Here is a 27,007-nt window from a genome sequence, read left to right on the forward strand (position 1 = left end):
AATGGAACTTTAAAGAGCATGGATGGCAGTAACTGTCTCTGAGAAGCCAGCCACTCAAACTTTCCAGGCCCAGAATCAACATTTATTTGGAAAAACTTGTTGTTGTTCATTTTTTTAAAGAGCTCTAAACTTCCAGTGAGTCTTATGCAAATCTATTTATATGCCCATTTCTTCTTCTTTTTGGAGTCTCGCTCTGTCACCCAGCCTGGAGTATAGTGGTGCGATCTCGGCTCAGCTCACCACAACCTCTGCCTCCCAGGCTCAAGTGATTCTCCTGCTTGTTGACCAGGCTGGTCACAAACTCCTCACCTCAGGTGATCCACCGGCCACGGCCTCCCAAAGTGCTGGGATTATAAGCATGATCCACTGTGCCCAGCCTATATGCCCATTTCATAGGCAAGAATACTGATGCATAGGGCACACCACACTTTACAGGCACAAGAATGAACAAGTCTTTGGAGGGTAACTATTTCTTGTGCAAGAATCAAATGCACCTGCTGACACTTCTAGTTTTATCTCTCTAGCATGAGTGGCTGAGTGAGCAGGATGAATCTTGAGCCTGGGGTGTAGACCAGAGCAGGGGCTTCCAGGTGCTCACACCTCTGGAAAGCAAGAGGAACTGAAACAGTTGGAGTTCAGAATAGGCTAAAAAATCTCCTGCCGGTCTTCACGGCAGAATCTCTGAGTGGAGCACACAGCCATTTTGAAGTTGGCCTACATGGATGCCAGGGCTCAAAAATTTTAATGTGGCCAAAGAAACCTTCAGAGAACTACAGCAAATTCAACTGACAAATTTGTTCTACTCTAGAAAAGACACTGCCAAAATTCCAGTCTCTACCTATCAGGGACCTTGGATAAGTCCCTTCCCCTGCATGCATATCACCACAGACCATCCTCGTATGGGGGTTGGTGTGGGGGGTGTCTCCCTCCCCTCTTCAGCTGCCTTCCTACCTCCAGGGGCACACCAAGTCACTGTGATGACCTCACAATCATGCCTGGTGATTATGAGGAGTTAGTGGGATGATGCACTGGGCAACCACAGGGATTGCTCACCAGTGACTCAGTGGTTGACTCAAAGGCTAGGGGGTGGTTTGGGGGTGGAGGCAGAGGTCCAGTGAGCTGGGCTCCACCCTTTCTCTCTCTGCAGTCACAACTCCATCTTTATCTGTGCTATATGTTGGAGTCTAGCCAAGATGTCATTTGAACAAAGATTCTGAAAGATCAAAGAAAAAAGTTTGAAAACTACCAGGACAATACTTTCAGGGGACTTTATCCAAAAGACTGCAACAATGTAAAGAGATATTATTGCTTTTATTACTGTGATATGTTTAGAGTATTATAAATTTTTTAAGAGCTTCGTGACAGAAGTGAAGACATGCTCATTTTAATGTTACCAGTTAACTCTGAGAAGACTAAAGTTCAAGGGACAATGAAAATATGACCCTCACCAAGGACAGAAACTCCCAGGAAGCCACAATTAACTCAAGACTACCAGGATATTTGGGGAAGTTTATCCTTGTGGAAGACCAGAATTTCTGATTTGTGGAAAATTCTATAGATATTCTCTGCCAGACTCCAGCCTGTTTGGTAAGCTGGCCACAGATGATTTAGAACACAATGACCCTGATACTCACTAGAGCTCTGAGTGTGACTGGATAAGCCCATTTCAGCAGCATGTCAGCCCTTCCCTGAACTAGGCTCTGTCACTCAGATCTCAGATCTTAGGGCAGCTGTAGTCTGCCCCTTGCTTTCTTATTACCCCAGATAACCAATATTATCCTCTGTTTTTCCTTCCTCCCAAGGGGGAAAGAATTCAGAACCCTAGTCTGAGTATATGAATTAGACTCTGCAAATTGCTTATATAAATCATTCTCAAAACTAGGTCTGGAGGGTCCCCAAGAGATCCACAGATTTCTTGCAATATTCATATAACAATGTTCATCTCTTTAGATCTATTACTATTGAGTAACCCATTGATACTTAACAACAAAACAACAGCAAACACCATCCTGATAGCTTTAAAAGCAACCCTGTTCTTCTAATTGTTTCTAGTGCATGCTTTTTGAAGCTAAACTAGTAGACTGGATTGTCCTCAAGGAGACTGGCTCACCAAAGGTGTCCACAACAAGAACATTTCAAGTTCAGATTGGACAGGAATATTTATGAGGGTTTGACCAGTGCTAGACTTGTCAGACAATGTGCCTGAATAGTCTTCCTGAACTTCTCTCTTAAACATAAACAAGATCCTATGCTGGCTTTCTGGCCACACCTGTGCCAGCCACCAATGGGCTAAAACACGTGAAATGTGCTGTCCACATGCAGGGTTCAAATCAGATAACAAAATACGCATTGACAGTTCTCTATACAATGAAAAATATCCTACTTTCATTGCATGCTGGTGTTGGATCAGAAAACAACAGTTTCTTATTTCTCCTTGTTAGTGGTCCTTTAGAAATCACAGAGGAAATACATGCAGAGAGTTAAGAGGACTACCTCACATCTGTTGGCCCGTGATGCTACTTAACTGAACACTACACTCGTGCCCATTCCTGCTCCCTTTCCCCTTTATGGTAAATGTTGTCCCATATGACTTTGTGATTGATGGAAATGTTCTTTATCTGTGCTGCCCAATATGGTAGCCATTAACTACACGTAGCTATTGAGTACTCAAAATGTGGCTAATGCAAAGAGAAACTGAACCTGTAATTTCATTTAAATTTAAACAACCACTCGTGTCTAGTGGCTACCATATAAAACAGTGAACTAAGTCTAAAATTTGGGACCTTGGAGTATGGTGTGTGTGTGTGTGTGTGTGTGCACACGCGTTAACAAAACAAACACTGCTCCTTCTGTAGTGAGCACTGGCCTATGGTCAGGGTCTAAGGAATATGCAAAAGGAAGTGACTGGAAGTTTTAAGCTTTTAAGGCTTTATCAAAAGAAATTTCTTACCACCTCCGTCTGGGCAGTACTGTAAAACATCTACTAGGGAGAGGAGGGTATGAAGATAGAGAAGCAACAAAAGTACAGACACATTAGAGGCAAAATATAGATGCCACCTTGTAAACTGGTTGATAATTCAGAAAGTGACAGCTCTCCCCAACTTAGTTGGAAAGGCAAAGGCCAAATGGGAAACATCAGTCTCTTCACGTCCATGGAAGACAATCCCCTGAATGCAAAATTAGAACTTGGTGACTATTTCCTGATCCAGCCCCTTGTATTTTTCATGAAGCTTAAAGGAGATTAACGGGACAATCAGGATATTACAGATGAGAAGCACAGGCATTTCAAATGAGGCTGTGACAAATGGCTGGGAGGCCTTTAGAATGGGGGAAGAGAGGATGTGGAATAAGCCTTGGACTGGGAAGCTCCTCACTATGGTTCACACCCTGGTCCTGCTAATGACCACCTGGCCAGGAGACCCTGGAAAGGCATCCAACCCTTCCCTGAGAGCCACTGGACAGAGGAATAGGAGCCCCATCACTGAGTGGTTGTAGGGCTTAAGAAGGATCATACTGGCAGCAAGAACTCCAGAAACTATAAAGCTCTATTTCAATGAATCACATTATTATTAAACAGTTCAATCAACATAATAATTATTAATAATGGCTAAGATTTATTCAGTGTCTGCTATTGCCAGACAATATACATGCAAAGTCTCTAGGGCTTACAGCAACCCTATAAGATATTATCTATCTATCCATGTCATTCGTGCTTACTAGATGCTGTCACAAGTGTTTTCCATATAGATGAAGGTATATATAATATACATACATACTATGCAGAAAACTTGTAAATGAGTTAAATGAGGATTAATCCTTGCAACAACCTATAATATGGACATTACTTGTCAATATGTTACAGATGAAACAATTGAGGCCAAAGAGGTAAAGTGACAGCCACCATCATCCCAACTAAGTTGGAAGGCCAAATGACAAAAGGAAACATAAGAATGCAATTACCTGAATGACAGATTAGAACTCAGTGATTATTTCTTGATCTAGGCTTAGTCAATGGAAGAGCTGGGACATGAACGCAGGCACAGTTGGTGAACAGTAGAGCCAGGATTCAGACTCAGGCAGCCTGGCTACAGGGCCTGTTTTCTTCAACCCCATGGCATCCTGCCTCTTTTTTTTTTTTTGGGGGGGGGGGGGGGGGGGGGGGGGATGGAGTCTCGCTCTGTCACCCAGGCTGGAGTGCAGTGGTGCGATCTCGGCTAACTGCAACCTCTACCTCCTGGGTTCAAGCGATTCTCCTGCCTCAGCCTCCCAAGTAGCTGGGACTACAGGTGAGTGCCACCACACCCAGCTAATTTTTGTATTTTTAGTAGAGACAGGGTTTCACCATGTTGGCCATGATGGTCTCGATCTCTTGACCTCGTGATCTGCCTGCCTCAGCATCCCAAAGTGCTGAAAGTGACAGGGTAAGGATTTGAAACTCAGGCCTGCCTGCCTGTCTCCAACCACTCAGTCTTTTCTCCAGCCACCCTGCGTCCATTATAATTCACACACTGTCACCACTGGCTAATGGCTTTGGATATTTCTTCCTCCTATCAGTGTGAGACATCTGGGGAGGCTCCCCTTTTTTTCACCATTTGAGGACTGCAAGTAAATTTAGCTTCCTCAGCAGAAAGAAAAGAAGCTGTTTTGGAGGTTAGGAAGAGCTTTAGAAAATGCGGCAGCAAGTCTGTTGCCCCCTTTGAAGAAAGCAGCTCTGGAAAAGGCCTAGGACATTAGTTGCTACAAAGTTCTAAATCATTCTGTGTGGTAAGTATGCCATCATGCCCATAGCACTCTTCTCTGTCCACAAAATTTGTCATATACTAATAAAGAATGGGTGTCTTTGGACAAAGTCAAAGCAAGTTTGTCCAGAGTACTAACTAAGAAGAGACTACAGAGGGAAGCAAAAGGTAGTTCAGTGGCTGAATTATTCAAGGAAAGGCCTAGAATTTGAGTTGTCACAGACTGAGCATCAAAGATTATGTCTTGGAGCTATATAGAACCTTTGCTGCCCAAAAAAGAGAGACTATGCAAACTTCTGTGCTCTGGTAAACATTTCTTTGATGCCTTACCAACACAAATGCCTTCTGAGCATTTGATATGGTTTGGCTCTGTGTCCCCACCCAAATCTGGTCTTGAATTTTACTCCCATAATTCCCATGTATTGTGGGAGGGATCCCATGGGAGATAATTTGAATCACGGGGTGGTTCCCCCATACTGTTCTCATGGTAGCAAATAAATCTCATGAGATCTGATGATTTTATCAAGGGTTTCCACTTTTGCATCCTCCTCATTTTTATCTTGCTGCTGTTAGGTAAAGAAGTGCCTTTCGCCTCCCACTGTGATTCTGAGGCCTCCCCAGCCATGTGGAACTGTAAGTCCAATTAAACCTCTTTTTCTTCGCAGTCTCAGGTATGTCTTTATCAGCAGTGTGAAAACGGACTAATACAGCATCCGTTGTCCACTTCCTCTTTCCATCAGTCGCAAAATTCCATCTGGGGATCCATGTGGCTTCAGGGAAATCAACTTTATCAATGTTCTCTGTCCCATGGCAGCAGTGATGGGTTCAGGGATGGGCATGTGACCTAAGCCAGTCCAATCAGAGTGACTCTCAGGTCTTGCTGAGAGTGCCTGGAAATGATGCCATTTCCTTCCTGTTGGGCATGATGAAGGAAGCATCTAGCCCCAGGAGCTCCTTCAGTCATATTAGGGCCTAAAAGGTGCCAGCCTTTGATAAAGATACCAAAGGATATGAAAGATAGCATAAGACAGAACGGAGAGTTGGAAAGAAGCCAGATCCTTGGTGATATTGTTGAGCCAACAGATCAAGCTTGGCCTTAAGTCAGCCCTAATTCTGTGCTTTTCAATTAGATAAGACAATACATCCCCTTTATTATTTAAGCCTATTTGTGTTAGGAGCTCTAGTCTTTGCAAATGAAAGCACCTAAACTAATACGAATGCAGATCTCTGTGGCCATCCCTCTGGTAAAAGGAGGAGGCAGAGTCAAGGGTGACATTACATTTCCTGAAACTGGCAGCTCCATCTCATAGAAAACTCACACATTACTCAGTGAAAAAACAGACTCCCTGTACACAACATCCACGTGGGAAACTCCTACTCACTCATCAAGACCCATCTCTAATGTCCCTTCTGTCTCCTAGACTACATTTACGTAAAATTAATCACTTCCTTCTGTTTTATTTCCATAGAGGCATATTACTCATTCTTTTATGTAACTATAAACACAGAGCAATTACATACAGCTCAAGGGCAGAGAATGTCTTATTCATCCCTATATGCATCAAACCCAGCACAAGCACATAGATGCTGGATTCTCCAGGTTGCATGGCCTTTAACAAGTTCTTTACCATTCTTACCCTGTTTTCTCTCCTGTAAAATAGGGCTAATTGTATATCTCAGAGGATTGTTGTGAAAAATATCAATAACGGAAGCTACAGGAATTTCATTAAAATGTGTTTAATTATAGTAAAATTAAATTGATACATAATTTTATAAATCTTCAATAGTCTTTAGCTCAATATTGATAGCCAAAAATTAAGCCTGGAGGATAGAAATAACTTCTTAAATCTACAGTTGGAAAAGTGTGGGCATAGAACTTGTCTTTGCTTTCTAGATCAGGTCTGTGTTGGTAAATTAGACACCGTATGGCCTTTCAACATCCAGGAGCAAGATGGCAGGAGGATCATGGAACAACTGAGGTACCTTGCAGGAAATCAAACAGGAAGAAATCACCCAATGGGATCAGCTGGGCAAACATGGGTCACCCCAGGTCTGGTCCCTCAAATCTACCCAACCAAACCATATCATGGATAGCTATTATCTTTACCTGACTAGCATTCATTGCCCCTTCTGGTATGCCCTATTCCCCACTCTCAATCCCTCTGTTTTAAGAATGCCACCACCTACACCTTCCATCTCCAGGAGTGATATCCACCCAGGTTTGCTCAGTAAGACTACGAGACCTATCTTCCTGGCCGTGGTGATTGGTTCAGAAGCAACATGCCAACCAACCTGATCCAATGAGAGTGAGTTCTAGGACTTTTGCTGGAACTACTGTATGTCTATATATAAAAGAGAATCTATCTTTCTATTGAAAGCCAACGCTAAGAAGCCAATATGATATGCAATTGATTCTGTTATGGAAATCCACATAAAAGAAGGCTGCCCAAGTATAAAACCAACACAGAAGAAAACAGAGGTAAGAGATGGAAAAGGAAATGGAGTGAACCAGTGACAGCAAGAGACTGAAGGACATCATTTGAGTGCCGGGAATCAGCTAAGCCTGAAGAGAAGCCTAACCCTAAGCTTTTCAGTTACCCAAGCCATCAAATTCCCATCCCCATTTTTTTGGTTCTTAAGCAGCTTGAACCATAGTTGTCTCACTTGCATGCAAGAGATCCCTGAAGATACATGCACTCCCTCAGGTGAAGATTTCCATCGGTTAACAGATCCGGGCACCCAGGGACCCTGGGACAGTCATTCTGGTAGCATCCTCTGGTAGAGAATAACAGAGTCAAATCTGACAGTCAGAGAGGATCTGCCAGCCTCTGCTTAGATATAGCCCACTGGAAAGGAGAGATGATTAATTTAGCCTTGATTTCAAAACCTTGTCTTGTATATTCCATTCAGCACTTTTTATCTTCCTGTATTCCCCTGGTTCCTCTCTAGCTGAATAAAGAACAATTTTTAAAGCAAACATCTTCACTGTGTATCTAGCAAAGCTTTCTGCTTTATTGGAATATGTGATTTATTTAAAAAATTAAATTTCCCATGAGACACAATAATTTAAGAGAAAAGCTTGTCTTTCTTAAACTTCAGTTTCTATATACAAATTGATGTTTTATAGGTTCCAGAAACTTTCACTGTTATGAAGATGGCTCTCAGTTTTCCTGCTGGATTCAGATTCTCTTCATGACTTAAAACAACATGAGGAGGGTGAGTCACAACTGTAAGCTGGTGAAATGCAGAAAGAACCACCTAGGAATTCAAATGTCAGCTTAAGAAAGATAGAATGGCTTAAAAATCAAAGATGAGATGAAGTGGACTGGGGGTCTCAGGAACACCAAGTCACAAAATCAGCTTACAGTCAGAGGGAACTTGCAAATGATCTGATTCAAGATACAAAGAAAGGTTTTAGTTCTTGAGGACTTTTTCCAAATAAATATTTGAGCCAAAGCACAATAAAAGAAAAAGATACAAGTGGAACAGCTCCTTCAAGCAGTGGGGGATATTAAGGAAAAGCAGGGAAGATCAGCTGAGAATCCCCTGTCCCACCCCCAAGACTCCTGCAACCTAGCTGAGAGCCACAGAACAGGTCCTCTCTCTCTCCGGCTGTTCTCCAACATCCCAGAGCCTTAGGTGGGGCTACACTAAGAGGAAGTCCTCCAAGGAAACTCTCAGGATTAGACCAGTCTTTTTCTGCTAGTGTCCTTTGATAAGCCTACATGGTAGAGTGGGATTCACTGACTTGTCTGCAGGAGATATGATTAAATATGTCTCAAAGCATCTCCCGCACCTTCTCACACCCACCCATTAGAACAGGATGTTGTCTACAGGCTGATACCTCCCCGCTCCCTCTACCTCCCTTCTAATACATGGCACCAAGACACTGCCTAGGACCTAACAAGTGATTGGCCCCTCCTTCTCCAAGACATTCCCCTCTTCCTTTTTCTCTTTTAAGCCCAGAGGGCCTGACCCTCTAATGCCTGTCCCAGGCCACTCTCTCCCTCCAGGAGCCTGCCAAGTTGAACACGAAGTCCTACCACCCCTGCCCTCAACACAGACTTCTCCAAAACAAGTCCACCAACACCATTCGGGATGATTCCTGCTAAGACCCACAGGGTGGGAGTGATAAAATTTCCAGTAACATCTACCATGATATTACTTACAATCCTAAAAGAGGAAATGTTCTGTATTACATAAAATATGTCCAAGGTCCTCCTACAAGTACGAGTGAATCCGTGCCTGGTTCTTCTTTGTCTTCTGATCCTGCCACCTCATCCCTATCGTCATCTGTCTAAGTTTTGCTTTAGAAGCCACCCTCGGTCAAACCTTCACTCTCTTACACAATGAGCTGGGCATCCTCAGTTTCCCCTTCATGCTAAAAGTAAGCCCCATATTTTGTGCATGTGCCCACACCATTTCCTCAAGTTCTTCCTCCTAAAGGTAACAGGGGCTGGGTAAGGCACTTCCTGCAGAGATCAAAGGAGACTCGTTCACACCCAGGAGGAGGAATATTCTTCCTGTTCTACGCCATTTAACCCTGTCCCCTCAACCCAGAGGTGTCCCCACTGTCCAGCAAGTGCTTCGGGCCTGCAGTTCCGCTGTTACCCTCTTTTGATTCTCGTAGGCATGGAAGCATGGGTTGGCGGGGAGGGGCAGGAAGGTTTGCCTGCCAGGAAGAAGAAACGAGTGTGTTGGTGTGCATGTGTGAGCGCCGCAATGACAGTGCTGCCACCGCTGCTGCTTCATGTGCTGGGTCTTTGAATGTGGCATCTGTCAGGGCTCAGTGAGGATGACAGATGTCTCTCTGCTTTAGGAACAAACAACACAGGCCTGTGGGGTGACAAAAACAGCCTCAGACCAACCAGAGCGGAGAGGTGCAGTTCTCTGGGAATAATCAGAAGACAGCAGCGTAGGAGTCCAGAGTCTACCACACACCTGCTCCCCTAAAAAAGCATGTTCTCATTATGAAACCTTAGAAGGCAGCTCCCACACCAGGGACAAGTATGAGGGAGCCTGTGTGGCCTCATTCATTACCAGATGAACCATTCATTCAGGGAAGTCTTGAGGCATGTCCAGGAAATGGCACCCCAAAGACTCAGTTAACCCACAGGGTGAGTGCCCACAGAGATGGGAGCTCTGGGGGTGACACTGTTGAGCCAGTGGATCAAGCTTCACCCTGAGTCAACCCTAATTCTGTGCTTTCAAATAAATGAGCCAATCAATTTTCCTGTTCATTTCTGTATCCCCAGCACCTAGAACAGTGCCTGGCACACAGTAGGTGCCCAGTGGACATTTGCTGAAAGAACAAACAAATGCCAGGGCAGAAAAGGGGGGTGAGAGGCAAAGATATAAAAAAAAAGAACTAAGCAGAGCAAAGCGATAAAAGAAAAATATTAATAATATGAACCACAAAGACAGGAAAAGTCATCTGATCTCAATACACAAGAGTATAAACTCATTATGGATGCTGAATTATGCTAGTGATAGTTTAAATATTTCTTGGAACTGAATATGCACATAAGAAGAGGCCATCCCAGGCTTAAATGAGTGCACATTCTTGTCTTGGAGAAAAGGAAGAAAAACATATAAAGCAATAGGTACAATACAATGCAATAGATGTTCTAGAACAAAGGCCTGGAGCTATGATTCCAGGGCAGCCTGCAAAGATCTCCCAGTGGAGCTGATGATTAGCAGGCCTTGAAGCAAGGATGGAAGCCTGGCAAGAGGCAGGTCAGTCATCGCAGGCAGGGATGACCACTTCCAAGAACTGTGTCTTCTGTGAGCCCAGGGGCCAGAGAGCTGCTGGGTTTCCCAGTCTTTCCAGGCTATGGCCAAACTGATGAAGCCATCCTTGTTTCAGTCTCTGATTCCTTCAGAGAAGAAGAAAGAGTTGAGTCTAGCAGAGTCGCACTCTGCCTGGACCCCTGCAGTGCTAGGAGAGCACTCACTCCGCATGCCACTCTAAACAGAAATACTCCCCAGAGCACCTGGAGTGACCGGCATCCTCTGCACTTCCAAGGCCTTCACTCTTCCCAATTTTGCTTACTTCTCATCTTCCCATTCACTTCCCAGATGTGTTTCTAGGGTCTCCAAAGGGAAACTCCAGGGAGAAACTGAGTTAAGCTACTTTGAGTCTCCCTTCCTATCTGGCCCTTTCCACAGCACTCAGCCCAGAAGAGGTGCTCTGGTTGAAACGAAGTAGCAGTCGGAATGTCTGCAGGCCACAGGGAGGGAGGGATGGGTAGAATCAAGGAGTGGGGCACTAGCACAGAGGCCTGAGCCTCCTCACTGCCAGGATGAGGGAGCCGCAATGATCTGGGGTCCTGGCAGCTCTGGGAGCCTCTGAATGAGTGACCCTGGGGCTCCCAGAAGTACTAGGTCAAGGTGCCCTGGTGGACACAGCTGGGCTTAGTCATCAAGACATGGATACAAACCTCAGCTCAGTCACCTTCCAGCTGTTTGAGTCTGAGAAAGTCACTTAATCTCTAAGCATAGATGTTCTCATCTATGAAAGGACTATAATGCTTGTCTTGTGGGGCTGTTGTTAGAATTAGATGTGATGAGGTTTAAATTGCTCCTAATACAGAATAGGCAATTGGTAAATGGTAACTCTTTTAACTACTATTAGTGTAGTATTATCATGATCGTCATCATCATCAGGGTAGACAAATCTCAGACCAGGCCTGAGAATTCCCAACTCTGAATTCAGAGCCTTTTGCTCCAGCAGACAGAAATGAGAAGGTAAGGCCTAAAGTAGAACAGGACTAGAGGAGGCCCTGAACAATGCTGGGTGCCCAAACAGGGGACTTCCTCCCAGGGAGGCCTCTGTGCCACCGGCCTGGGATCTCATCATCACCGCCAGCAACAGGGTGACTGGCTGCTCCTAGGATTTGCTGCGAGCAAAGAACAGGAGGGCAGAGCAGGAAAGCCTGGGAACTAATGAGATTCAGAGAGCTCGAAAATTAGAGGTGCATGAAAGGAGTTTCCGCCTAATTGCTCTGACACCTCCCACTCCCACTGCAGAGTCACTGCAAGGAGGAGGCGAGTGCAAGAGCAAGAGGGGATCCGCAGGGCTGCTGGTCCAGGTCACTGCTCTCTCCAGGAGCACTGGCTCCAGTTGGGAGTGGCCCAGGGCCTTTCTGTGGCCTGGCAGGACAGGGTGGCCACTGCCTGCGGCTGGCCCAGAAGAGTCCACCTTGTGGGTCAAGAGCTGCCCAGGCTGATGTGTGCCTTAAAAAGCGGGGATGAAAGCCAGGCAGTGCACAGCAAGCCCAGGCACCTCCTCAGCCGTGCAAATGGGAGCTGGTGACATGGGCTCAGGAACTGCCATTTCTGACCCAGCCCAGGCAAATGTGGCCCAATTCTCTGTTCCCTTGGAGCTGAGCCCATTTGTAGCCGTGCCAGGCCTGGGGTCTCCCTCAGTGGCTGCTGGCAGTTGGTCACAGCTGCCCTTAGAGCCTCAGCTGCCTCTCCTGCGCTGTGTCCTCCCTGAGGAGCTTTCAGATCGGTTGTCTCATGCGAGGCTCCCAGCAGGCTGGAGGAGGACAGGCTGGCAAGGCGGTCACACTGCCCCTGCATCACAGAGGAGAGGAAGGTGGCCCACTGACAGGCCAGAGGCAAACTGAGACCCTCTCGATCCGCTGTCCCTTCCCTGCACCCCCAAGAACAATGACTTAGCCCCAGGACACATCCTTAGGAAGAGGGCATCCCTAAACACCCACCCCCACCCCCCATTCCCCCCCCACCCCCCACACACACACGATGCTGGGATAGGCTGTGAGACAATATGGAAACAGCCAGAAAGATTTGCATTCAAATCCAGGTTCTGTCACTTCCTGCCCATATGTCTTTGGGTGCTTTATGTAACCCCTTTGAGTCTCAACTGCTCCATCCACAAAGCGGAGCATGACTGGAGGGATAAATGGGATGGCAAGAGGAAAACACAGTGCCCAGAGGACAGCAGGCTCTCAATAAATGTGAGATGCTCTCAGCATGGCCCTGCCTGACGTCCTGCCTCAGACCCGGCCGTCCAGCTCACAGGACGAGCCACAGCCTTGTAGGACACTAGAACTGCTGCCAGTCTGCCTTCAGTTCCCTCTCTTGTTTAGAAGGGACTCTCCCCTGGAATATCAGCTTATAAGAAGACATGCATCCATCACAAGGGCCTCTGATAAATCTCTCCACGGACCGCTTGCTTATATCAAGAGAAAGAACATTTAGAAAAGACATAGTGCCTGCTGCTGTCTGGGCCAAGCCATCCCACAAGCAGGCTGAAGTGTGAGAGAGGCAGATACATTCCCTTTCAAAATGTCTATGGTCCCCTGGTCCATGATATAATAGGAGAGATGCACAGCTGGCTTAGCTTGCACCGTCTCCCAATGGGGACAGGCACCTGGGAGAGCCAAGATCGTTAGCCCTCCAGGCAAACCATTCAAGTCCTTGTGCTGTCAAGGTGACTTACAATATTGAGAGTAGTTTGAGGTTGTTAAGAATTATTTTTTTTCTGAAAAATACACAGTGAGTTTCTCAACTCCAGTTTACTCCAGCTAACAGCACAGCTTCACTGTTCCTCTTCCAATCAATAGTGGAATGAAATGATCCAGTTGGAATTCCAGTTCAGGCCACATAGCTGACATCTTCTGAATTCCCACTCCTGGGAATTCTCAGACCCAATGGCAAAATGGGCCCTGGTCATGGGAAAATCCATGGCTTTAGATGGGCAGAATCTGCAGCCACTGAGGCTGCAGCATCTATGAGCCTGTCCCCAGCTCCATAGCAGGGACCAAAGCCAGGAAGAGCCAAGGACACTCAATGCCACTCTTGCCTTATGCCAGCCCTCAGGGTGAGTGCATAAGCTCTTCCCATAAAAATGGCATTTGCACCCTTAGTAACCTTTTATTCAATTCAACTTCATCTAGTCCTAATAAATAGAATTACATTACTTCCTTGCTTAAAACCCTTCCATGGTGCCTATGTGAAAATGTAAAATACTTTCTCTAGCACACAAAGCCCACATGCTTTTGCCCTCCTCTCCAGCCTCCTTCCTGCCAGGCACTGGCTTGGCCATCCAATTGAGCTTCCCTGGCTTCACTTCTCCTTCCTTGACTGTGCGTAGCTCTTTCTTGCTTCATAGTGAGACATACACTCCTCCTCCTCTTTGTCCAGTTAATTCCTGCTCACTTTTCTTGTCTCAGCTCAAGTGTTGCCTCCTCAAGAAAAACTCCCCGACTGCTTCCCAGTACAATTTATTCCCACTCCTGTCCCCTTCTCTCCTATAGTTTCCTGTTCTTTTTAAAACAGACTTGTCAATATGTTTTTTTGTGTTTATTGTCCTCGCTCTCTGACCATGTAAACTCTGTGAAGCCAGAGAGAATATCTTATTCTCTCTACCAGTTTGCAAATGCCTGACACCTAGCAGATCCTCAACAATCTTTGTTGAATAAATGTGTCCATTTATTCATTCAGTTCTCCAATGTCTGACTTCATTCAATCACTTATAATTAAAATGCCAATTTTTATAATTTCCATGAACCATAAATTAAGAAATCACTGTGTGGCCGGGCACAGTGGCTCACACCTGTAATCTCAGCACTTTGGGAGGTCAAGGTGGGCGGATTGCCTGAGATTAGGAGTTCAAGACTAGCCTGGCCAACATGGCAAAACCCTGTCTCTACTAAAAATACAAAAATTAGCCAGGTATGGTGGTGTGTGCCTGTAATCTCAGCTACTTGGGAGGCTGAGGCAGGAGAATCGCTTGAACCCCAGAGGCAGAGGCTGCAGTGAGCCAAGATCGTGCCACTGCACTCCAGCTTGGGTAACAGAGCAAGGCTCCATCTCAAAAAAAAAGAAAGAAAAAAGAAAAGAAAAAAAGTGAAAGAAACCACTGTCTTCCAAGCTGTGACTGGAGGCTTACATTAACTCATTCATATTTGTAGTTAGTAACATCACCATTTTTAAATGAGTGAACCCTGACCCCAAGAAGCTAAGTAACCTTATAAGTCATAGAATCAGTAAGTGGCAAAACCATAATTGAAACCTCTGGCTCATAACTTCTCACTTTTCCTACCAAATGACACAAGTGGCTACAACCTGAGTGGCCAGGCCTGAATGGGTAGCAAGTCTAGAACTGTCTTGGTCCCCAGCCCCACAGCACCTGGGACAAGACCCAGAGTGCCATCCTCCTCCTCCACAGCAGAGGAGACTACTTAGGCAATGAGACGAAACTGGCACATTTACCTGCCTCTGATTAAACAGAGTTTTTACTTGACAGCAGTTGTTGAAATAATTTGGGCTATAAATAAATAGGAACCGGGCTAGAATCTGAACCTGCTTACAAAGCTAGTCCTTTTCCATTTGAGTCACAATAAATCCAACCCACTCGGGGAAAAATTAGGGAACAAGGGGGAAAAGCTTTGTTTCTGTAGCATTTTAATGAAGGATTGATTGAGGTTTTATGCAGCAAGAAGGGCACAGCTGGGGAATAATTGCCAAGAAAATTGAGGTGCAAGAGCCATTTACATAGAAGAATCAACTAGGGTTCCTCACCAGTGCTCAACTGAAAGCAGTAGCTATTGGACCAAATGACAAGCATCACAATCTCACTCTCTAGCACCCCATCCTAAGAAACAAAGCCACCTTGTCACTGCCTCCTTCAAAAGTACCACAACCCAACCCAAGACAGGCAATGGCAATTCATGTGCATCCTCCACTCCCAAGCCTTCAGCAACCCAGATACCTTGTCTGGGGACCTTCTGAAGAGGAGGCTTTAGTTGACTTGTTCAAGATCACTTATTACCATAGATGATGGCTAAAGCAGGACTGAATTCAAGATGTTATGATCCTAGAGAGTCTCTCAATCAATGGTAGAACTCTCATGCACAATCTTCTTTGGTTGGGGGCAGAGGAGGGGTAACTTGGAGCAGGTGATAATGTGGCTCCCCACAGGCTAGCCACTTTACAAGGATTCACCTTCTGTCCCTTCACTATGTATCAGAACCTAACACTTTATGGCCACGTTTTGTTTCCTCTTTTCTTCCTCTTCCTCTTTACTGTACCTCCATCCATCCTTTTATAGTGCCACTTTCACCTTGGTGTGTGAACTTGCCACTGACTTCCCAAATGAGTTTTGAGAACTGATTTCCTGTGCTTTGTGCTCTGTGATGGTTCAGGCCACTTATCACACCTCTTGGGGATCTCTGGCACTTTGGTGGGCCCTACTTAGAAACCATCTTTCTCCTTGATCCTTTGCTAACAAGTTCTATAATCTTAACCTCCCAGGGTCTCAGTTATACTACCTGCAAGATGGGCAGAAGAATTCCTGCCTAGAGCCTCACATAAATGTAGGAAATCCAAAGACAATAATATGTAAGGGCTTGGAGAAAAGAATAAAACTCAGACTGTAGTGAGGTGAATAACTCAGTGCATCCTCCTTATGCAGCTGGAGTTAATTCCAAGGAAGCACTTTGCAAATTGTCAGGTACTATGCATGTTCTTTCTTTCTTTCTCTCTCTCTTTCTTTTCTTTCTTTCTTTCTTTCTCATCCTTTCTTTCTTTCTTTTTCTCTTCCTTCCTTCCTTCCTTTCTGCCTCTCTCTCTCTCTCTTTCTTATTTTGAGATCTCGTTTCTGTCTTGTCACCCAGGCTAGAGTGCAATGGCGCAATCTCAGCTCACTGCCACCTCCGCCTCCCAGGTTCAAGCAATTCTCCTGTCTCAGCCCCCCGAGTAGTTGAGATTACAGGTGCCTGCCACCATGCCCAGCTAATTTTTGTATTTTTATTAGAGACAGGGTTTCACCATGTTGACCAGGCTGGTCTCAAACTCCTGACCTTAGGTGATCTGCCCACCTCAGCCTCCCAAAGTGCTGAGATTACAGGCGTGAGCCACCGTGCCTGGCCACATGTGCTTTTTAACATTTTTATTATTTCATTTTTGGAGTCATTATTATTTTTGTTACACCACACAAACTGCAATAACATTAAGAGATTGAGATGATGATGGTATGTTGGTGATGACAGTGATGATGACGGCAATGTTGTTGATGTTACACAGTGGTAATGGTGAAGATGGTGGTGATATTGGGGAGATGTGATGGAAGTGATGCCTATATTACATGTTCTTTACAAATGTGGATGGACCCTATCTCCTACATGGAGTGGGCAGCACAGATTGTGGAGGAAGCCCTTTTCCTTCCCTGGCATCTTCTGTTCTTGGAAATCAATGAATGTCCTTCATTCTTTTCCCCATAGTTCCTAATAGGATACTTTCCTGCTTCTGAAACATTCACTATTTCTATAAAGTCAGTTTGTCTTCATTCTGTAAGCTCCTCAGTGACCCTCACTATTTGCCATGATGCTGGGCACTGGGCCTAAAAGACATAGATCCTGTCCTTGAAAAGGCTGTGTTCCTAGGGAGAGAAATATCTGAAAAGTGAAAGAACATGACCGCAAAATAGTGTGCACACTGCACTAGAAGGTGCACCCTCATTCCGGAAGCACGGGTGTGTCAGGGACTGGCAGGGTCGGGGATGGCTTCCCTGGGAAGGTGCCTTTCAAGCTGGCGAGTGACTAAGGGGTCACTCATCTCCAGGGAATGGGTGGGTAGAGAGCATGCTAGGCCACAAACAAAGCAGAGAATATACACTACTGTAGGGTATGATCTGCGAGATATGGGAGATTTCAGGGGAAAGAGTTTACCTTAAGTTTTTGAAGTGATAAAATATTTGAATTTTATCTCGGAAGAACTATGGATCCATTAAAGGTCTCTCAGCATAGGAATGAAATGAGCTGAAGCTGGGTATTACGATGTTTCCTCTGTAGAGCCTAACCCCCTCCACTTGTGTTCCCAAGAGCCCCAACATCAGCCAGGAGCTTATAAGAAATGCAGAGTAGGCCGGGCACGGTGGCTCATGCTTGTAATTCCAGCACTTTGGGAGGCCGAGGTGGGCGGATGACGAGGTCAGGAGATCGAGACCACAGTGAAACCCCGTCTCTACTAGGGTGGTGGGGTGCCTCCAGTACCAAGGTAGCAGGAGATGGGTGAACCGGCGGGTGAACGGTGCCTTGATCAAAAAAAGAAATGCAGAGTCCCAGGCCCCATTGCTAGACCTCTTGAATAAGAATCTGCACTTTTCAAAAGTTTCATTTTCTAAATTACTATACAGTAAATTTAACTTTTTATTTTTGGTGTAAAGTTTTACAAATGTTAGTATATGTGTCAATTTGTATAGCCACCACCATAATCAAGATACAGAACAACTCTGCCCCAAAAACTATCTTGCATTATCCTTTATGATCACACCTACCACCCCTACCCACTGATAACCACTAATCTGTCCTCTGTCACTACAGTTTTACCTTTCCAAAAGAGTCACATAAATGAAATTCATATATATGTAAGCTATTAACACTGGCTTTTTTAATTGAGCAAAATGTTTTTGAGATGCATCCAAGTTGTTGCTTTTATCAATAGTTCATTCTTTTTGCTACTGCATGTATTCATGGTAAGGATGTATCACAGTTGTTTTAGCCATTCACCCACTGAGGTTCTTCCTAGTTTTGAGTAATTATGAAGAGATGCTATAAACACGTATATGAATGTTTTTTCTGTAAACTTAAGTTTTCATTTCCCTAGGGTAAATACCTAGACATTGAATTTCTGGTAATATGCTAAGTATATGCTTAATTTTATAAGAAAACTTCTAAACTGTTTTCCTGAATAGCTACATCATTTTGCATTCCCACTAGTAATGTCTGAGAGTTCCAGTTGCTCCCCATCCTCACCACTACTGGTATTGTTAGTATTTTTATTTCAGCCATTATAATAGGTGTGTTCATATCTCATCATTGCTTATATTTGCATTTCCCTAATGGCTAAAGATGCTAATGTTCTTTTTCTGTGCTTATTTGCCATCCAAATATCCTCTTTGATCATGTGTCTATTCAAGTCTTTTGCCCATTTTCCAGTTGGGTAGCTTGTTCTCTTCCTGTTTAATTTTGAGAGTTCTTTATATATCCTGGCTATATAAAGCCTTCTGTAATATATGTGATTTTTAAGTATTCTCTCCCATTATGTAGCTTATCTTTTCATTCTCATAATAGTATTTTCACAGAATAATAGTTTTTAATTTTGACAGTGTCTAAGTGATCCATTTTTCTTTTGTGAATCATTTTTTTGGGGTCATGTCTAACTTACCTAACTTCAGGTCAGAAAGATTTTCTCCTATGTATTTTTATCAAAGTTTTATAGTTTTACATTTATATCTGTGATCCACTTTGAGTCAATTTTTGTATAAGGCATGAAGTTTAGGTTGAGCTTTTTGTTTTGGTTTGTTTCATTTGCCTTTGGATGTCCAATTGTTTCAACACCATTGTAGAAAAGACTTTCTCTCTCCATTGAATTGTCTTTGTACCTCTATCAAAGCAATTGACCATATTTGTTGTAGGTCTATTTTTGGACTCTAGTCTGCTCCATTGATCTATGTGTCTATCCCTTTGCCCATACAACACTGTCTTGATTACTACAGCTTTATAGTAAGTGTTAAAATCAGGTAGGGTGATTGGTGATTTCTTCGAATATACACTTCTTTTTCAAAATTATTTTACCTATTCTAGTTACTTTGCCTTTCCACATAAATTTTATAAATTGGTTTGTTTATATCTACAAAAAGTCCTGCTTAGATTTTGGTTGGAGTTATATTAAATCTATAGAGAAATCTGGGGGTGAGCTGGCACAATTACTAGGATGAGTCTTCCAGTCCATGAACATGGTATGTCTTGCCATTTCTCTAGGTCCTCAGAATCAGCATCTTAACAAGAATCCCAGGTAATTTCCCTGTACATTAGAGTCTGGAAAGCACAGCTCTACAGTGGAAATGACAGTGAAGTCATCTGGGAGGATTTACAAAATATGGAAGCCTAGACCTCACTCAGACCAACTAAATAAGAATCTCTGAAGGAGGCCTAGGTGCTGGAATTTTTTCTAAGTCTTGTAGGTGATTCTAACTTGTAGCAATGTGCGAACTTCTACTCTAAACCCAGTCTGGGCTCTTGTGGCTCTGGCTGGCCCTATGCTCATTAAATCAGTCTGATTAAGGCCATCAGTTCATTCCTTTTCAACCCTAGACGCATATTGGAATCCTTTGAGGAGAGAGGTTACTTCAACGAGAATTTTCAAGAAACAATTCTAGTTGACAGATTCACCAAACTTCCTCTGAGGCCCCACCTATATTTGAGGATTACCTTTCCCTGCCCAACCCCAGGAGCTAGAACAACATTCCAGAAGTTTTAACTCTCAACTCTAAAAACCTGCTGTCTTTTTGGAAGTCTCTCTGGAAGTTACTGAGGCAGCAGGAGACAGAGGAGAGAGGGAACATGTGTGCACACAAGAGAAACGTCCAATTGAATGAGTCTGATCAATAAGATCTATGACCCAAAAATACTTGCTTCATGACAAGGGAACATCTTTTGCTTTCATATCCATCTCACATACCTGCTGAGTCAAGGAAACAGCTCCATATTTAGGAGAAAAACCCTCCTCTAATCTCTAAATGCAATCAAAGGTTTTCTGTGTCTCTTTCTGTGGCTCCTCGGAAATGTTAAATGCATGTCTCAGCTACAGCAAGGTGGGGCATGACATACTGCCCCCCAAAATATGAACCAATTGAATGTCGTCTGAAGTCAGCTCTGTTTCTGTTATCTTTTAATGAATTTTAGGTAAAGAGGTGCTAATGTAGATAAAATAGATATAAAACCAAATTCTTCCGCTTTGGATGTGCACCAACCCCAGCAGGCTAAAAATAGATTCAAGTGCATCAATAATATTTCTCTTTAAAGTTGCAGGTCCTTTGGGGGTTTGGAAACATTCAGAGAGGATAGAAGGGGAGAAAGATATGAAAACAGCAGAAGCTGCAGTCTAAGCCTCCAGGTGGGGGCCTTGGGGACAGCCATGCTGGAATGCCTGATTTTTACATGTCCAAGTACCAATTTCCTACCAAATAAAAAGCCCTTCCACATATGATAAGAACACATCTTTTCTTGCAGGGCTGCCAAGTTTATTCTAAACACCCCTGCCACTGCCTGTCTGAGATTGATGCATCTCCAATCCCTAGCTCTTTGTTTGAAGCTAAACATCCAAAGACCTTTAGAATAAAAAAATGTCAACATACAAATGAGATGCATTTCAACATGCATCTCAACTGCAGAACCACAGCATGTTGAGATTGGACCAAGCAACCCCTGAGGAAGTTTCCCCTCTTGCTCCTCTGTGGAAGATGACCTATCCAAGTTCACACAACAGGTAACATGAAGCACGTGGAGAGACTCAGCATAGGCCAGTGCAGTAGCGAGGTCTACTGGAAAAGACTTGGCCTTTGAAGTCTCATTCCAGTCCCAGCCTTGCATTGACCAGCTCTGTGACCTTGACCTTGAAAAAGTAGAGTCACAGTGCCCTCTATTTCACAGGGGAGTTTGGAGAATTACTGAAAATGTGCACAACATACCTGATACACAGTGGGGCGCTCAGCTAACACCAGTCATTTCTGTAATCCAGATCTCCCAACTTCTAGTCCAGTGCTCTTTGCACAACAACACCATATGAAGACTCTGAGCTATCCAATAAGTGCACTTGAACCACAGGTTAAATCCCCTTCCTCTCCTCAGAAATACAGGCTAGCACTGCCCAGCGTTCTTTAAAGACAGCCAGGAAAACAAACCAAATTCATACTACTTACCCAAACCTGAACGAGACACGTTGGCTCCCTTTCCTTTATTTTGTTTCCCTTCTATTTGTCCTGGGTTTGTGGTTCTTAGGCAAGGTGAACTCTGCTCAGTATAATATGTGACCCCTGGCCACAGCTGCATATGGCCCTGCCTCAGTTGCTGCCTGCTCCTTACTTCATTCTCCAGGTCCACACTCCTTTCCTGTGCCGTCTACCCCTGTGGCACCCATGTGTAGGAATCTTCAACAGCACTATCTACAGAGAAGCCACACGCTGGAGCCCCACAAGTTTCCCCCCAGGCCCCATCCATGGGCCAGGAGTCTTGACCCATGGGCTGATTTTAATATTTTAATTAAATTGACAACATGTAAAAAATCGGGAGATTTCACAACAATGCAGATTTCTGACTTCTTTTGACAAATTACAAACTGGCCAAATGTCCACAGTTGACCAGAGCTGTGAGGCAGCTGCTCCCTTCATCTGGAAAGACTCTTGCTCCACTGGTCAAAGTCCCCACTGGTCCCCTCATCGCAACCTCCCCATTCCCTATCAGCCTCTGAGTTTTCCACCCCTGTTATGATATGCACTTCCAGTTCTCCAGCTGGACACTCAAGATGTGTCACCACATGGCCCACTGCACCTATTCAATCTCTTCTCCTGGGAACCCTGGAAAATCTCTCTGCTTCTAGGCTCTGCTGAGAGCAATTCCCCTCCTACAATGTCCTCCTTGCTCTTTTATTTACCCAACCCAATCAAGATTATCTGTTCTTAAAAAATTCTTGCTGACCACCCAAACCACAAAGAGCTCTCCTTTCCTTAAAGTGTGGAGTCAACAGTTATCTTACCCACCTTCACATAGTTGGTTCTTCCTGTTTGCACATCCTGTTTCCCTAGCTAAACTGCAAACTTCTTGAGTTCACATTTGTTTGCCTTCCCCAGAAGGCAGTCACAGACTTTCCAAAGGGAAAGTTCTGAACAAAGATTAATTGTTTGGTCAGGAGCTATCAACCATATCATCACTCAGTGCAAGACCAGTCTCTCCAGCCTCTTTTGCCTCCACTCCACTTCCCTTATTCCCCTCTCAAATCCACCCAAACCCCCATCTTCCTGGAATCACTCCAAAAGGACTAGAATTTGTTTCCTGTTTTGCTGACAATTGTTCCCATCGCTGCCACTCCCCACAGCTAAACACAGAACCTGCCACATAACAAAAGTTCAGCATATGCACATTAAACGGAAAGCGCCTTACTTTTTAGTCCCTATATCTTAACATCTGCAGTTCACTGGGCTGACCATGCCCTTCTCCCTTTTCACCAACAGATCTACGGGTCTTGGAAATCCCAGTTCAGTGTTCCTCTCTCAATCTTTTTCTCTTCCTTTACTCAGCCAAGTCACTCCTCTCTCTAGGCTGCCACAGTCCTTTGCTCTTGCCGGCCACAGCCATTGCCAAATGTTGGTGCAATTGTTTGCCCACACCTGTTTTTCCCTTGGATGCCAAGCTCTTCCGGATCCAGGATTGTGTGACCTTTTTCCATGGGCTTGCCTGGTTCCCCAAGTCATAACTGGATATAATTAGTCTGGTGGAGAAGGCAGGTATTATGGCCCTCATTTTTCCAATGAGAAAATGGAAGCAAGGCACCAGGCTCCCTGCATGCAGCACAGAGATGGAAGAGGAAGAGAGGAGCGGCTTGGGTGAGAAGACTTGGTTCTATTAGCAGGGGTCAGGCAATGGAATGGAAATGTGTCATGTCCTTTCAAGATCATCTTTGGAGCAATGTTTAACAGCCTGCCCAAGAAATATTTAATTATCTAGGGGAAAGTAAGTACCTTCGTTGACTTGATATTTGCTACCAACTAAATAGCCAGATTATGTGAAGTTACACATTAATGTGTAGGATTTTGCCTAGTAGAAATACAAATGTTTTCTGTTCAGAAGAAAAGATAATCTCGAAGTTTATTAATTGACTCCCATGTAGGACATTAACCAGTTTTGTTTCTAATTTAGCAATCTCATTCCAACACTCTTCATCCAGTGCCTATGAAAACTCATGCTGCCATCTTGTTGGTTCCCTCATTAATGAGCTAAATGCATTTTTGACATGTCCACATTCTAGATTTATATGAGTCACAATTTTAACTTTTTGAAAATTATCCTTTGCCACCCAGCTTCCACCAACTCTAGGAGTGTGAACAAGTCCCTCCCTCCCCTCTTCTGGACTCAGTTTCTTCAACAGTAACATGAGGGTGTAGGTCTGCATGGGAAATTACAAGCCCCAGGAATATTTTATTTTAAGCCTGAATCTTAAAAAGAATAATTTCCTTATAGGGTTGAACATCTTACAGAGTTATTTTCCAAAATAACAACAATAATGGGATAGTGCTTCATACCTAGGGCTAAGTATTTTAATTCTCACATAATGAGATGGGGCTATTGTTCCTAGCTCTATTACAGGTGAGGTTAAGAAAGTTGAAACAGTATTTTTTTAACCAGGAGACACTTTGTCCTTCCACTCATGTTTCCTTCCATTCCTCTTTTCACCTGTCTGGTCATCCATGTTTCCAGCCATCCATCCCACTGACACAAAAAGAAGGTGGTTTCCATTTTCACTCTGGATCTATCTAATTGACTATTTAATTGATGTGGACTTTAGTAGAGGCAGTGATTGCTTCCAGTTGGTGGGTCCAGGAAGACTGTGAAAAAGGTACCACTTTCAGCCTGACCCTGAAGGTTCAAGCAGAATTATTTAGGGATAGGTTGAACAAGCATCTTTGCCTGAAGGAACCATGGCAGGGACACCAGGAGACACAGGAGGGAGACATGCACAGTGACCAGTGGGTGATCATGGCTATGGGAAGGGTGGATAATGGGAGATGAGATGAAAAAGATTGATTGGTCTTGGCATATGTCAATGGCTGATTGAGAATCTTAAGTTTCCTTGATCTGAAGCCCTGTCCACAATCACCCAGACTTTGAGTACTTCATGTGGTAGTAAGAGGCAGAGACGAACCCTTCCCCAGGTGCCCTGATCTGGCCAAGCCTGGGCGCTCTGACCACCAGAGTCCTGAACTCTTAGAAGGGAGAGCTGCAAACAACCATGGCGGGAATCTACTCCAGCCTCCCTTCCCGAACATGTGGGCCTGAGCTAATTTAAGCTAGTCTGAGCTCACTTTGCAAGCAGTTGTCACAAGGTGCTACATCAAAAGACTCCCAAGGCCCAAATATTTAACGACCACAACACTCCCTCCATCCATCAGTTTGGTAATTCTATCCACACACAAAAAAACTATTGGGTTTTCATTTCTGGCCTGCTCATTTCTTATAAACATGCCAGGGCCATTTACAGCTCACAACTCACTGCTCTCTAAACATTTACACATTTCTCCCTCTTAACACATCCTTGGCCATTTGATTAAGTAGTAGATCACAGGGGATGGAAGGCAAGGCCTTGGCATCTTTGGGTTTTCTCCAAACCTATCTTGACATGGGTTCAATGCTAGCCTCCCCTTCCAGTAAACACAAGGATTATTGCACTCCTGGGAACATACTTGCTGATGCCTTGGTCTTTTCTATCCCTTCTCTTGCAGTTCCTTGAGGTAGGAGGGAATACAAATCCCAAAAACAAACAGACATGAGTCCATTTTACCAGCTTGGTTTAATGGGAAAGCTGGTAGGGTTCCCCATGACCCCTACGACCAAATGAGTACCCACATTTCACAACACCCTGATTCCAGACAGGAAGCTTGGAGAAGTATCTATATTTGGGGGAAGGAAGCTGCCCCAGACACAGCTTCCTGGACTGTTAGCACAGGCATCTCACACAAGGCCTAAATCAGTTCCCATACAACTTCCTTGCCTTTTGGGAAGGTGCAATCTCACAGGACTGGTGGGACTTACTCAATGCAGTCATCCAAAAACACAGTTATGGCCAACACCTAAGTGCTGAGAATAGTCAAGAGGAAGAGGAAGCCCCAAGGGCAGAGAAAGTGGTGAAGGTCACGGAAGAGGCATGGAGCTGTGGCACCACTGGCAGGGGACAGCTAGAGTCCAGGCACAGAGCTAAAACTGGGTATGAGCAAGGGTAGGAGAGGGGACACTGCCGAACACCCACAATGGTCCTGCTCCTGTTGGCTCTGCCTTCAATCTCAAAGGCAATTATGAATAAAGGAAAACACACTGCCTTCAGAGTCCCACCTAAGTTTGAATGCTGGCATCTTTCCCAGCTGGCCGTATGACCCCTAGGAGCTACTCAACACCTCAGAACCTCACTTTCTTCTTCAGCAAAACAGAGGTGCTGGTATATATCTCCTAGGAGTGACAAGCGGATTCACGCAGCTGTTAATGACCTGGTGCCTGCCTGGGGCTACCAAGCAGCCACCACAAGAGTCCTCCATAACAGCATCCACCGCACTGCAGTCAGGGCAACAGCACTGCAGGCACTTCATGGACAGAGACCAAGCCTTTCCAACTTGATCTGCCGTGTTTCAACACAGTGCCTCAGCCATTGAGAAAATCCTGTGACAGGCACAGACCCCCTTCAAGAAGGACTTGCTGCTCAGCTCCTGAGAGGGTTGTCAGCAGCTTCTTCAGGGCTTGCTCAGTTGCAGAGAGCTACCTGGCCGGAGGTCATGCCCTTCGGGGGCAGCCCACCTCCTCTGAGTGATGGGAGTGATGGAATAAAGGCCCATGTCAGCCCATCCCGGCACTCATTCCAGCACAATGCTGGCAGGCCATCTTGGTGCTCTTGGGGCTGGCTGTGGCTGCATCCAGCCTGCATCACGACTCAGTCTCTGCATAGTCCTGCTGCCTTCCCCTCCTCCCATGGGTATGAGCCTCCAGCACACTCAACTTCGTGTCAGAGCTTACCTTCCAAGAACCCTACCTGCAATGAACTTGGTATTTGTTGATGAGTAAATGTCTGAAACAAGATCCCCAATCTTCTAAATCCAGAGTTAAAACTCAGACAGGCCATGGTCTTTGGTCATTCTAGGTCCAAGAGGCTCTTGCTGCTGGCATGGCCAAGAGATACAGGTAAGTAAAACAGTACACTGTGGTGCTATGACCACCCAGGGGGCTGCCGTGTCCCACTTAGGAAAATCAGGTACCTGGTTGGCTTCCAACAGAGGCTGGGGAAATTTCAAGTTGAGGTTGGGCTCTGTAGACCTTCTCCACCACTAAATCCCCCAGGTTTATCATTTCCCGGGAGAACAGGTCCGGGTGGGGAGAGGGGGAGATAATGATGGAACACACCAAGAGGGAACCCTGTAATGGAACAGTGCCAACTAATGTTTATTTTATCCCAGGAGTCACAGAAGGCCTGGGATGACTGAGATGGAGATAAAGGATGAAGGGCAGTTCCCTCAGGGTGTTATCCAAAAAGTCACCTTGGAAGAGGAAGAAGCTCCTACCAATATCACAAGAGCAACAAAAATTTTTTCTTTTCTAGAAGATAAGTGGCTAATTTCAAAATAATTATTTTATCAACTGCCACATAAGTTTTTTTTTTTAATTCATCAAAAAAAAAAAAATGAAGCCAGGCACAGTGGCTCA

At 44.7% G+C, this 27,007-nt stretch overlaps 1 protein-coding gene and 1 long non-coding RNA gene across 32 annotated transcripts in view; one reads left to right on the forward strand and one right to left on the reverse strand.

The window, feature by feature from the left end:
- KCNMA1 (potassium calcium-activated channel subfamily M alpha 1) overlaps nt 1-27,007 on the reverse strand; it is a 775,685-nt gene that overhangs the window by 487,048 nt on the left and 261,630 nt on the right. The window lies entirely within an intron of this gene.
- LOC131383084 (uncharacterized) lies at nt 915-7,716 on the forward strand. Of its 2 annotated transcripts, XR_009212830.1 has the most exons (4): nt 915-1,587; nt 4,555-4,764; nt 5,313-5,372; nt 6,634-7,716. It is a non-coding gene; the product is annotated as an uncharacterized LOC131383084 (long non-coding RNA). The 2 variants fall into 2 exon arrangements; XR_009212831.1 differs by lacking the exon at nt 4,555-4,764.

The sequence above is a fragment of the Hylobates moloch genome, unplaced genomic scaffold (genome assembly GCF_009828535.3).
Source record: "Hylobates moloch isolate HMO894 unplaced genomic scaffold, HMol_V3 SCAFFOLD_3, whole genome shotgun sequence".
In the NCBI taxonomy this organism is placed as follows: Eukaryota; Metazoa; Chordata; class Mammalia; order Primates; family Hylobatidae; genus Hylobates; species Hylobates moloch.